Genomic DNA, 10,446 nt, shown 5'->3' with positions numbered 1-10,446 from the left:
CTTCCTCTCCTTCATATTGCCCAGTGCATCTCCTCCACAAGTGACAAACCAATGGACTCGCTACAATTAAGCGCTTATGTTGACTCACACTGGCACACTATTGTGGTCCTTGGGTTAGGAAAGAATTGGGGTATCAATGCCCCCCCCCCCCCCCCACATATCCAGCTGGGTGCTCCGGGCCCAGGGGCCACCTCTACATGACACATTTTGGGGGGTTCTGGCCTCCTCTGTCACCCTCATCATAAATATAACAAGGCCTTTGTAGTAATGATTAGTAATTTTAAAGTTTATTTTTCTCATGGCAGCCATTTTTACTAAGGGCAGATGAATCCATCTCCCTTTACTTCCTAGAATTCTGGGTCCACCTCCTGAACAGGAACATGTGACAGGAAGTTCCCAGAATGCATCTGTGAGGTCAAAAATAGGAAGTGTGAGTAGAAGTAAGCAATATTCATATAATTATAGGTAGCTCTATGGAGGAAAGTCTAACTTAAAGCCAAACCAAACCCATCAATTGAACTTTTACAAGGCACACTGATTGGTCACAGTTGTTTGTGCTCTCATCTGAACTATCAGGCCTTCAGTTGGCTGGAGTCATCACCATGGCATCTGCAGATCAAACAGAGGCTAAGATGACCTCTTCCTTGGCAGTAAGGGATGGGGGAAGGGGATTTGTTCTTTTTTAACCACTTCAATACCGAATACTTTCACCCCCTTCCCGTCCAGTCCAATTTTCAGCACTTTGAATGTCAATTGCGTGGTCATGCAACATTGTATCCAAATGGAATTTTTGTCATTTTTTTGAGACAGATAGTGCTTTCTTTTGAGGGTATTTAATCACTACTGTTTTATTTAATTTTTTGCTAACAGTAAATTAATGGGTTTAATTCCACTTTCCAATTTTTCGTCCCCAAACCTACATTCCCCACCCCCAGATGTGACCTCTATATACCCCTGATCTATACACTCTGCATATTATATACTCCTGATCTCTATACGCCAACAAGAATGACATACTCCTAACCAAAGTGTTCATTGCCTACTATATTGCTGACTATATAATGAAGTTCCTCCTTTTTTTTTTTTGTTTACAAACTTTTTTATTGAGGTTAAATTGTGGTACAATAAGAGATTTCAATTACAGTGAAATATATAAAGGTTATTCGGTTATATAATTATTGAAAAATAGACAAGTAGAAAATATATTGATACAATCTATCAAGGGTTTTGTACAAATAAATGCCTGCACAATAGTGTAATAAAAGTAAAAGATTTTTTCCACCTGGCTAATGGAACTAATTCTTGTTTTTAATTGATTATCGGAATTGAGGGAGATTTCCAGTGATAGGCTATGAGCCAATGAATTGCTACACATATGGTGTGAACCAGTCTCATACATAGGCAGTCTCATATATAGGTATAGACAGTCCTTTGATTTTAGTGAATAATAGACAGTTATGAAGTGTGAGATTTATTTGAGAACCTGATATCGATGTTGTAAAATTACTTAACTGATTCCATATTTGTGAGACTTTATCACATTCCCAGAATATGTGGGAGAATGAACCAAGTAAGTTACAACCTCTAAAGCACGTTTGGGGTACTGTAGGGAAAATTCTGTGTAGTTTAGTAGGTGTATATTACCACCTAGTAAATAGTTTTGTGGCCGCCTCCCTAATTGTAATGGATCTGGTGCATTTACAAAGATTTTCAATCTTCAATCCCATTCTTCTATAGAGAGGTAAGCTCAGATGAAGTGTCAGCATTGTTCAGTATGCTCAGTAAAGTTCAGTAAAGCATCAAGCACCCCAGGTGGGACTTGAACCCACAATCCCTGGCTTAGGAGGCCAGTACCTTATCCATTGGGCCACTGGGGCTTTGCTTGTTTTCTTTCTTTTCTTTTCTTTTCTAGAAAGTTAGAGTGTTGTGTCACTGTGTTAAAGTAGAACTAAGGGATGAATACTTACCTGCCCAATGTTACTGCACCAGCTTTTTCTTCTGAGTATTGGTCTCCAGGCATCTTCATTGGCTGACAGAGAATGATGTCACTCCTGCACATGTGCAGGAGCTAGTAATCCCAGCACTCAGAGACCAGCCCGGCACTGTACGCTGAGCTGCATGTGTGACGCTCTGTTTAGAGCGCCTGAGTAGACATGGTACATGGTACCATACAATGCATGTCTCTTATGCAATGAAAGCCTCCCTGCCAACTGACCTTCAGTTTCGCTTTAAGTACTCTTGAATACAGGACATTGTATGCTGGGAGTGCAGCAGTCAGGAGTGTAACATGCTGTGTATACTACACTCTTCTGACCGCCATACTCTGTACACTGTGTTATACAACAGTAAGGTGTGTACAATACGTTACATACTGACAGCTGGTGCACTCTGTACGTTATATACTCCTGACCTCTGCACATTATATACTCCTGACCTCTGCACTCCATACATTAGATACCCCTGATTTCTGTTCGCCAGTAATAATGACACACTCCTCATCAATGTGTTCCTTGTATTTACAGCTGTTGATTGCTGACTTCTTCAAAAAATTCTTTGCTAATATAAGCTCAGAAAAAGTGTCAGCTCTCTGGATTCTGTAAATATATGGAATGGAATATTGTTTTTAAATGTACTGAGGTTTATGTGTAAACCTCAATTTACACATAAACTGTGTCGTGAGACTCCAGAATAAGTTTTTTTTTTTTTTTTCTTGCTGATTTTGTTAAAACAAGCATAACTTATACCAATTAAAATAATATTCCATTCTTGTACCTATTAAAAAAGCATATAAATAAAAAGCTTAAACTGGTGACTGGGGTCTCATTAACTGATTGCCGAGCGGCTCACACCGATATACAGAGATATCCTGGACAAAAACCTTCTCCTGAGTGTTCAGGACCTCAGACTGGGCCAAAGGTTTACTTTCCAACAAGACAATGACCCTAAGCACACAGCTAAAATAACAAAGGAGTGGCTTCACAACAACTCCGTGACTGTTCTTGAATGGCCCATCCAGAGCCCTGACTTAAACCCAATTGAGCATCTCTGGAGAGACCTAAAAATGGCTGTCCACCAACGTTTACCATCCAACCTGACAGAACTGGAGAGGATCTGCAAGGAGGAATGGCAGAGGATCCCCAAATCCAGGTGTGAAAAACTTGTTGCATCTTTCCCAAAAAGACTGATGGCTGTATTAGATCAAAAGGGTGCTTCTACTAAATACTGAGCAAAGGGTCTGAATACTTAGGACCATGTGATATTTCAGTTTTTCTTTTTTAATAAATCTGCAAAAATGTCAACAATTCTGTGTTTTTCTGTCAATATGGGGTTCTGTGTATACATTAATGAGGAAAAAAAATGAACTTAATTGATTTTAGCAAATGGCTGCAATATAACAAAGAGTGAAAAATTTAAGGGGGTTTTATACTTTCCGTCCCCACTGTACATCGGCAGAATGGAACTACTGCGCAAACTGACGTACCTGTACATCAGTCCACAAAAGCAGGATAATGGGCGCCCGCTGTAGGAGTGTGCCCACGGACTCAATGTCCGCTGGCGGCCCGTGATCACGGCGAGGAGAGGCAGAACGGGGAACTGCATATGTACACAAGGCATTTCCCTGTTCTGCCTAGTAACATGACAGAGATCTTCTGTTCCCTGTCGTCAGGAACATCGTTCTCTGTCATGTCAGTGGTAGCCCATCCCCCCTACAGTTAGAACACACATAGGGAACACACCTAACCCCTTGATTGCCCCCTGGTGTTTAACACCTTCCCTGCCAGTGAGATTTATACAGTAATCAGTGGCCATTTTTAGCTCTGATCGCTGTATAAATGTCAATGGTCCCAAAATAGTGTCAAAAGTGTCTGATCTGTCCGCTGTAATGTCGCAGTCCCGATAAAATTGCAGATCAAGCCATTACTAGTAAAAAAAATTATAATAAAAATGCCATAAATCTATCCCCTATTTTGTAGTCGCTATAACTTTTGCACAAAACAATCAATATACACTTATTGCGATTTTCTTGCTCTGGTCAGGAAGGGGGTAAAATCTTCCGGGGCTGAAGTGGTTAAAAAGGAATCCAGGAATGAAATTAGGTTTACCACCTACATTGGGCCAGCTTGGCCCAAACGGAATATCTAGATGCTTATGCATGGTCGATGGTGAAGCTGAAATTCATTCTGGTAGGCTATGCTACATACAGTAAGTGGTACCCTCTTCAGCCTCTATGCCACATAAAGCAAGTGGTGCCCTATTCTGCCTCTATTCCACATAAAGCAAGTGGTGCCCTCTTCTGCCTCTATTCCACATAAAGCAAGTGGTGCCCTCTTCTGCCTCTATGCCACATACAGCAAGTGGTGCCCTCTTCTGGTGGTATGTTCTCTCACAATCTCAGTGATGTGGTAAGGATCTTTAGGTGGTCAGAGGAGCTGATTGTTTCTCAGGTTGGGTTCTCCAGCTCGGTCTTTATGTTGGGAGGGGTCAGGGGGAAGTGGGGGGAGGGGTCAGTTTCTAGGTATTTGCTGTATTTCTGAAATCTGTCAGTGTGAAATCCGAGCTTTTCTATTGGCCATGTAATATGATGACTGGGTGATGGGGAGGGAGGGATGTAGCAGACAACTTGAGTCAGCTACTGGTTGAGGAGGTATCAGGAGGTGGGCTGCAGCGCCATTATCGGCCATGTGCATGGAGCTTCAGTGGAGCCCCATTACTGTCAGGTGAGGAAGAACAGTGCTACAAAAATGTCTGAACAGTGCAAGAATATGTATGCAGCAGTGTCTCTCTCTGAAGTCAGTGACAGCTGCACTTCCTTAAAGACCTCTGCTTTAAGCCACATTCCTGCTGAGCTCTTCAGCCTCACTGTGATCCTATGGAGGTCTATATGGGTCTATGACAAGCCTTGATCTACTTTTATCTAGTGAGTGCATTTTAATTGTCCTTGTGAGTGCTTTTTTAATAAATCGCTACACCTGTATGGAGGCGCTCTCTTGTGTTTGTTTTTTATATGTGCATGAGGATCTCAAGACCTAATTTGAGACGAGCTGCATCCATTTTACCTGGTGTTCCCTAACACTCTCCCTGCCCTTTTATGTGCCCCGCTCAATGAGGGTTGGGTTCCAGTCAGCGCAATAGCTTATTGCTTTTCTTTGGTACCATTACAACCTTCCAATTGCCGGCATCCTCACAACCATTTATAGTTGTTTATATCATTGGTTGATAAGGAGGATGTTGGGTGCATACACAGCATCCTTGTTTGCCCCTCTCCATCAGCACTGGATGGGAATTTGTGCAGAATTTTAAAGGGTGCTTTGACTGAAAAAAAGGTTGAGAATCACTGATGTAAGATATGGAAATTACAGGTAATTCAAACTTTCCCCCGACTGCAGCCACTGACACCAATGTTGGGGGTTATTATTGAAGCAATTGATCACTCATGCTGGGGCAATTATTGTCCCCACTAATACCAATGTTGGGGGTTATGGTTAAGCAGGTAAGAAACTTTACCACAGAGGAGAAAGTATGTCTCTTCTGCAATAAAAATTCCATTATATGGGAGGGAGGGGGAGGGGAGAGTTTACTGGGAAGAAACATAGAAGAGTGATGGCAGAAAAAGACCAAGTGATCCATGAAGTCTGCCCCAGCGACAGATAGTGATTGCACACATATATTGTTAAGGCATCAGGAAAGGGAACTTCTGGGAATGAGACTTGCAGCACAGAGAGGTAGATCTTCTCCTTCTTGATGGGTTTATTCTTCATCCTCCCTTTATCCTGGTATAATAGACAAGCAAGATATCACCCCTGGTGGGACTTGAATCCACAATCCCTGGCTGAGGAGGTCATTGCCTTATCCGTTAGGCCACCGGGGGGTTGCTATCTAGCTATCTTATCTTATCTATCATCTACTGGGACATGGTGAAGCTCTATGGGTGGTGCAGGTGAGTTCAGAGCTGAGAAGGGGATGAACCCTGAGCTCTGTGCATAGTGCAAACCTGAGCTATCTGTCTATCTATCTATTGGAGTTCGGTCAGTGACTCCTCAGAGGTAATGCCTTTTCAGAACCCTAAACCTTACAATGATTCAGGGGAAGGCAAAACCAGATGGTCAGGTCAGATGGTCACCAAAGGGGGAAGAATTCCTCCCTGACCCCCTAAGACGATCGGATTGTCCTTGAATCATCAGTTTGGGATTTCTAAGGTTCGCACATAAGACCGTAAATTTTTGTTTAGCGTTTAGGCCACGGGGTGTATCATTGGAGTAAAGCTGGCTTTTTCAGTTGTACCTCCAGCCTATAATAAGGCTTACCTATAGGTAATGTACAGTGAATCGGTTAGGAGATATTCGATGTTGCTGCAGCTGGTGATGTTACCGCCACATGTGCTTTGAACGGAACACATACTCATGGTTGCCCTCTAGATCTCTGTGTCATGGCCATGACTTCCATGTGCCTACTTGGGACTGACATCATTGTGGCTAGGCCATTCAAACGGCCGGAGTTTGTGAACCTGGAAGGAAGAGCGGGTGAAGATTGAAGCCCTATTAGCTGTGACAACGTGCCTCTGGAGGGCTTGGTTGCATCACCTTGCAGGTGGACATTGTTTTTTTGTTATGACTTTACTACTGCATGAAATAATTTTTTCCCTTGTGGGGAGATGACGTTATCTTCTGCTTCAGACTTTCGCAGAGGTAGGAAAAGTCTTCAGATTTGTTCTGGTCTTCCTTCTTTATCGGAATACCTCGGTATTCACAGGCCATACATTTCTCCATATCGGTTTTAAAATATACCTATTTGTGGAGAATCTGGAAAGAGAAAAAGACATTAGTTAGTGTTTTTGATTGATACAGAAAATGGTGACAAAGCTTGGTGAACCCAACCCCCGATGTGCAGCAGATTACCCCAAGGGGAAACCCTTCAACCCCAGCTCCCTCTAGTTGTCAGAAGAAGCACTGCATTAACACACCCTTGATGTATATCTAATCCCAAGAACATCTATTCCAGATAATTCTTAGAAGTTGAGGCTGCATTGATTTTCTTTTTTTTTTTTTTTTTTTTAGGCTAAATAAATCTGCAGGCACAGAAAAATACCTGTTAATCCTGTCTTAATTCCAGCACCCTTGTAAGATCCTGTGCCATGAGCTGAGATGTCAATGTTATCAGCCTTCTCAGCTTCTGTCTGTGAACTACAAAGCAACACAACTCTATGCATTGGAGATAATGAGAGGTGAAAGTGCTTGTAGTTCTAATCAGGCTAGGGTGACAACACTTCTTCTCCATAAATACAGTAAGTCAGTGTTGTCACCCCAGGACAGGAAATGTGTTACTGGCAGGATCACCAAGTTAATTAAAGAAGGTCTAAGCATTGCGTCTGATGCATACACAATAATTATCACCAATAATAAACAGAATTCATTCAGATAAGTCCCCAGACCATGTGATTGTGCAGTGATCACAAATGGGAGAATTCTGTACAAAAAACACATTTTAGATTCTGCTGAAAATTTCCCCTCCCCCAATGTACATAGACCCCTCCAATATTCATATACTTACCGGTCCTGGTGTAAATGCTGGGGGTGACTTTCTTTTCTCCACCTCTGCCCAGTCAATCGTCTTGAAAAATGGATTCCGTCTGATGTCAGGTACCAGGCGTGCCCGTTCTTCCTGGTCTCCACATAAGAGCTGTAAAGAAGAAAGAAATATGATAGGAAACACTGAGAGAACAATAACAATATGTGACCAATAGAACTCCCCATTGTAATCTGTGATTCTGACAGTGACAAATTTCAGCTTCCTTACTTTTGCCTGTAAACCCGCCACTTTGTCACTATTGGATTATTCCTGCCATGTTACTCCATGAGAGGTTTTAAAGGAAAATTTGTTTTTTTTTTTTTTGTTTAAAACACAATAGAGTTCACAATGAATTGTTATGAAGAATGTAAAAAAATGATCTTTCTGTTAATTCTGTCTGTGTAAGAATTGTCTTCAGAAATTGAAGGGCCCATTCCCACACTAACAGAAAGCAGAGCAGTTCAGTGTCCGGCAGCCATCCACCCTGGCTGCAGTGAGCCAGCAGTAGGGGGCAGTATGGTGTGCATTTCAGTGCATTACACAGCTGCCTTTTTTGTACAAACTTTATTTGAAGTGCATAAAGTGACACTTCATTCATGTCACTTTACAGCAGTGCGGTGTGCTGTGGTGACATGGGATCGAGCTCAGAATGCTGCAATAAAATTCAGCATGTCTGCATTTTATTGCAGATAACTGCAGCTCAGCTCCAAGCTGCATTGTGTGTGAGCTGTGACTGGCGTTCTTTCAATGCACAAAAACACCAATCTCCGCACTTTGTGTGAAATGGCCCAAATTTTCTTTATGCGCAGTTGGATTTCCAAAGGAACCATATAAAGCATGAACTCTAGTCATAAACAACCTCTGCAGTGTAATTTTCAGGGAACCCAAGGGCTGCTGCTTTCCTTACCCATCCTCTGACTTTACACCACCAAAACTGAAAATCCTATTACAAAGACCCTTCCACTGCTAAAGGCACACAAGGGCTGCTGATTTCCATATGAAAACACTGAGACTGCTCAGGGGGACTATAAGTAAAGGCAGATCCTTCCACTAAGCAGTCAGTGTGCTAAAAGTATTGCTATGAGTCACATGAATGTGTGCCGGGAAGAATGTACAGTTGTGTGTTCTGAACACCTAACATGGTCTATATAACCTGAAAAGAGTTTTGTATGTGAAGCGCACTACCCCCGTAGGAGCTCCTGGGTAGTTCGTTCCTTTTCGCCAGTGTGGTTCTATTACCCCCCACTTTTTTGCATTGATGACACCGCAGACAGTCTTAAATAACATGAACTTTATTCTTTCCATTGGTATATCATAGAAAGAATGTGAATAAATCCTCCAGAAATATGAGCTGCCTTCTTAACTTGGTTCCTGTAATGGTCTGCAAATCTTCTCCCTCCTGTTTACTACTACTTCCCAACCGCACAGCATCTCCAATTTAAGTCCGAAGAACAATACTCTGAATAGAGTTCTTGGACTGATTGTTAGGATTTCTCCCAGGTGATCCTCAGCACCCTCAATCTTTGGAATTACTGTTCCCCTGGGTTTGCACTCACGTGTACATTTGAGCAACCGTTCATGCTTGCCATAGAGGGTCTTCTCCCAGTCCTTCTTCTGTTGGTAGTAGCAGCCTTCTCCTTTTTAGATATTGCAGATTCTTACTGTTATCTCCTCCATTTCTCCTCCTGTTAAGGCACGTTCCCCTCCCCGGAGGGGAGAGTTCTTAAGCTGCACCAGCTTCTACATACTGTCTTCCTCTGCCATTCTTTTCCCATCAGCCCGCCCTGGAACATGTGACCCACAGTTTATATAGGCCTGTAAGCCCCTCCGAATTAATGATAGGCTTAGGGTGACCTATACGACTAACTACATCCTGTTCCAAATCAACCTGTTCTCCTGCACCTCTCACTGGTCAGAGGTGTCACTTTTGACAGAATGCAGGTGGTCACACTCCCAATTCTACTCTGTCATTCCTCCCCACCAAAATAAACCCAGTCAGGCTTAAACTAAACAGGGAGGAAGAAAAAAACAACAACACAAAGTAGCGCAGGTTTCAATGTAAACAGTATAACTCAATGCGCATCAAAAAAATGTTCTTTAAGCAATCAAAGGCTCTTCGTGAGATGCATACAGTCTATAGGTAGGGCAGCCTTATGAAGGGAGGTGAAGCCACTCCAGATATGCAAGAGAAGAAGAAACAGCAAAGGCGCCTCTTAGTAAAAAAGTATATTTTAATGACACAATTCCATTAAAAGCACTCATATGTTAAAACTTGTTAGTCAGGCATAGGTAGTCTCAGTAAAAGCCATACAGGATTGCACAATCTGATGTAAACGAGCCTTATTCCTCTCCGCTGCTGGCTTGTGTATTCGGCGTAAGCTTCCGGGATTCGGTAGTATCCAAAACGAGGCTTGTACCACCGCCAGGCAATCGGATGGAGGGCTGGAACGCAAATCCAAGGGTATGTGCTGTACTGTCATTAAGCGACGCGTTTCAGAGCATGCACATTGTGGCGCGCTCCTTTGTCAAGCTAGGGACTAGCTAGTTTGCCCAGCGCCATCTCTATCAATCCCAAGAAAAATCTGCTGTGGTGGTGTATGACAAATCTTCAATGACCTGTAGAAACATAAGAAAAAAGGATGAGAACATTCCTAGACCAGGCAGAGGACATGTTGACATATGTGATGTATGAAGCCTCCAGAAGTCCTAAAATTGTGCTTTAAAAACATCAAATAAAGGTGGAGCTTGTGAGCATTGGAGGTGGGTCTTTCAGTGGTATTAAACCCAAGAGCAAACATTTATTATATTGCAGCTTACCAATCATTAGATGTGTCAGCTGCATTTGTTTACTGTTTTAGGCTTTCTTTCCTTTAATTTCAC

At 42.5% G+C, this 10,446-nt stretch overlaps 1 non-coding gene across 1 annotated transcript; it reads right to left on the bottom strand.

The window, feature by feature from the left end:
* Positions 1 to 1,804: 1,804 nt before the first annotated feature.
* TRNAR-CCU (transfer RNA arginine (anticodon CCU)) lies at positions 1,805 to 1,877 on the bottom strand. The gene has a single exon. It is a non-coding gene; the product is annotated as a tRNA-Arg (tRNA).
* Between the last annotated feature and the right edge of the window lie 8,569 nt (positions 1,878 to 10,446).

Source organism: Aquarana catesbeiana, linkage group LG10, assembly GCF_042186555.1.
Source record: "Aquarana catesbeiana isolate 2022-GZ linkage group LG10, ASM4218655v1, whole genome shotgun sequence".
Taxonomy (NCBI): Eukaryota; Metazoa; Chordata; class Amphibia; order Anura; family Ranidae; genus Aquarana; species Aquarana catesbeiana.
Note: the sequence above shows the minus strand (reverse complement) of the source record. Positions and strands in the feature narration are given on the sequence as shown.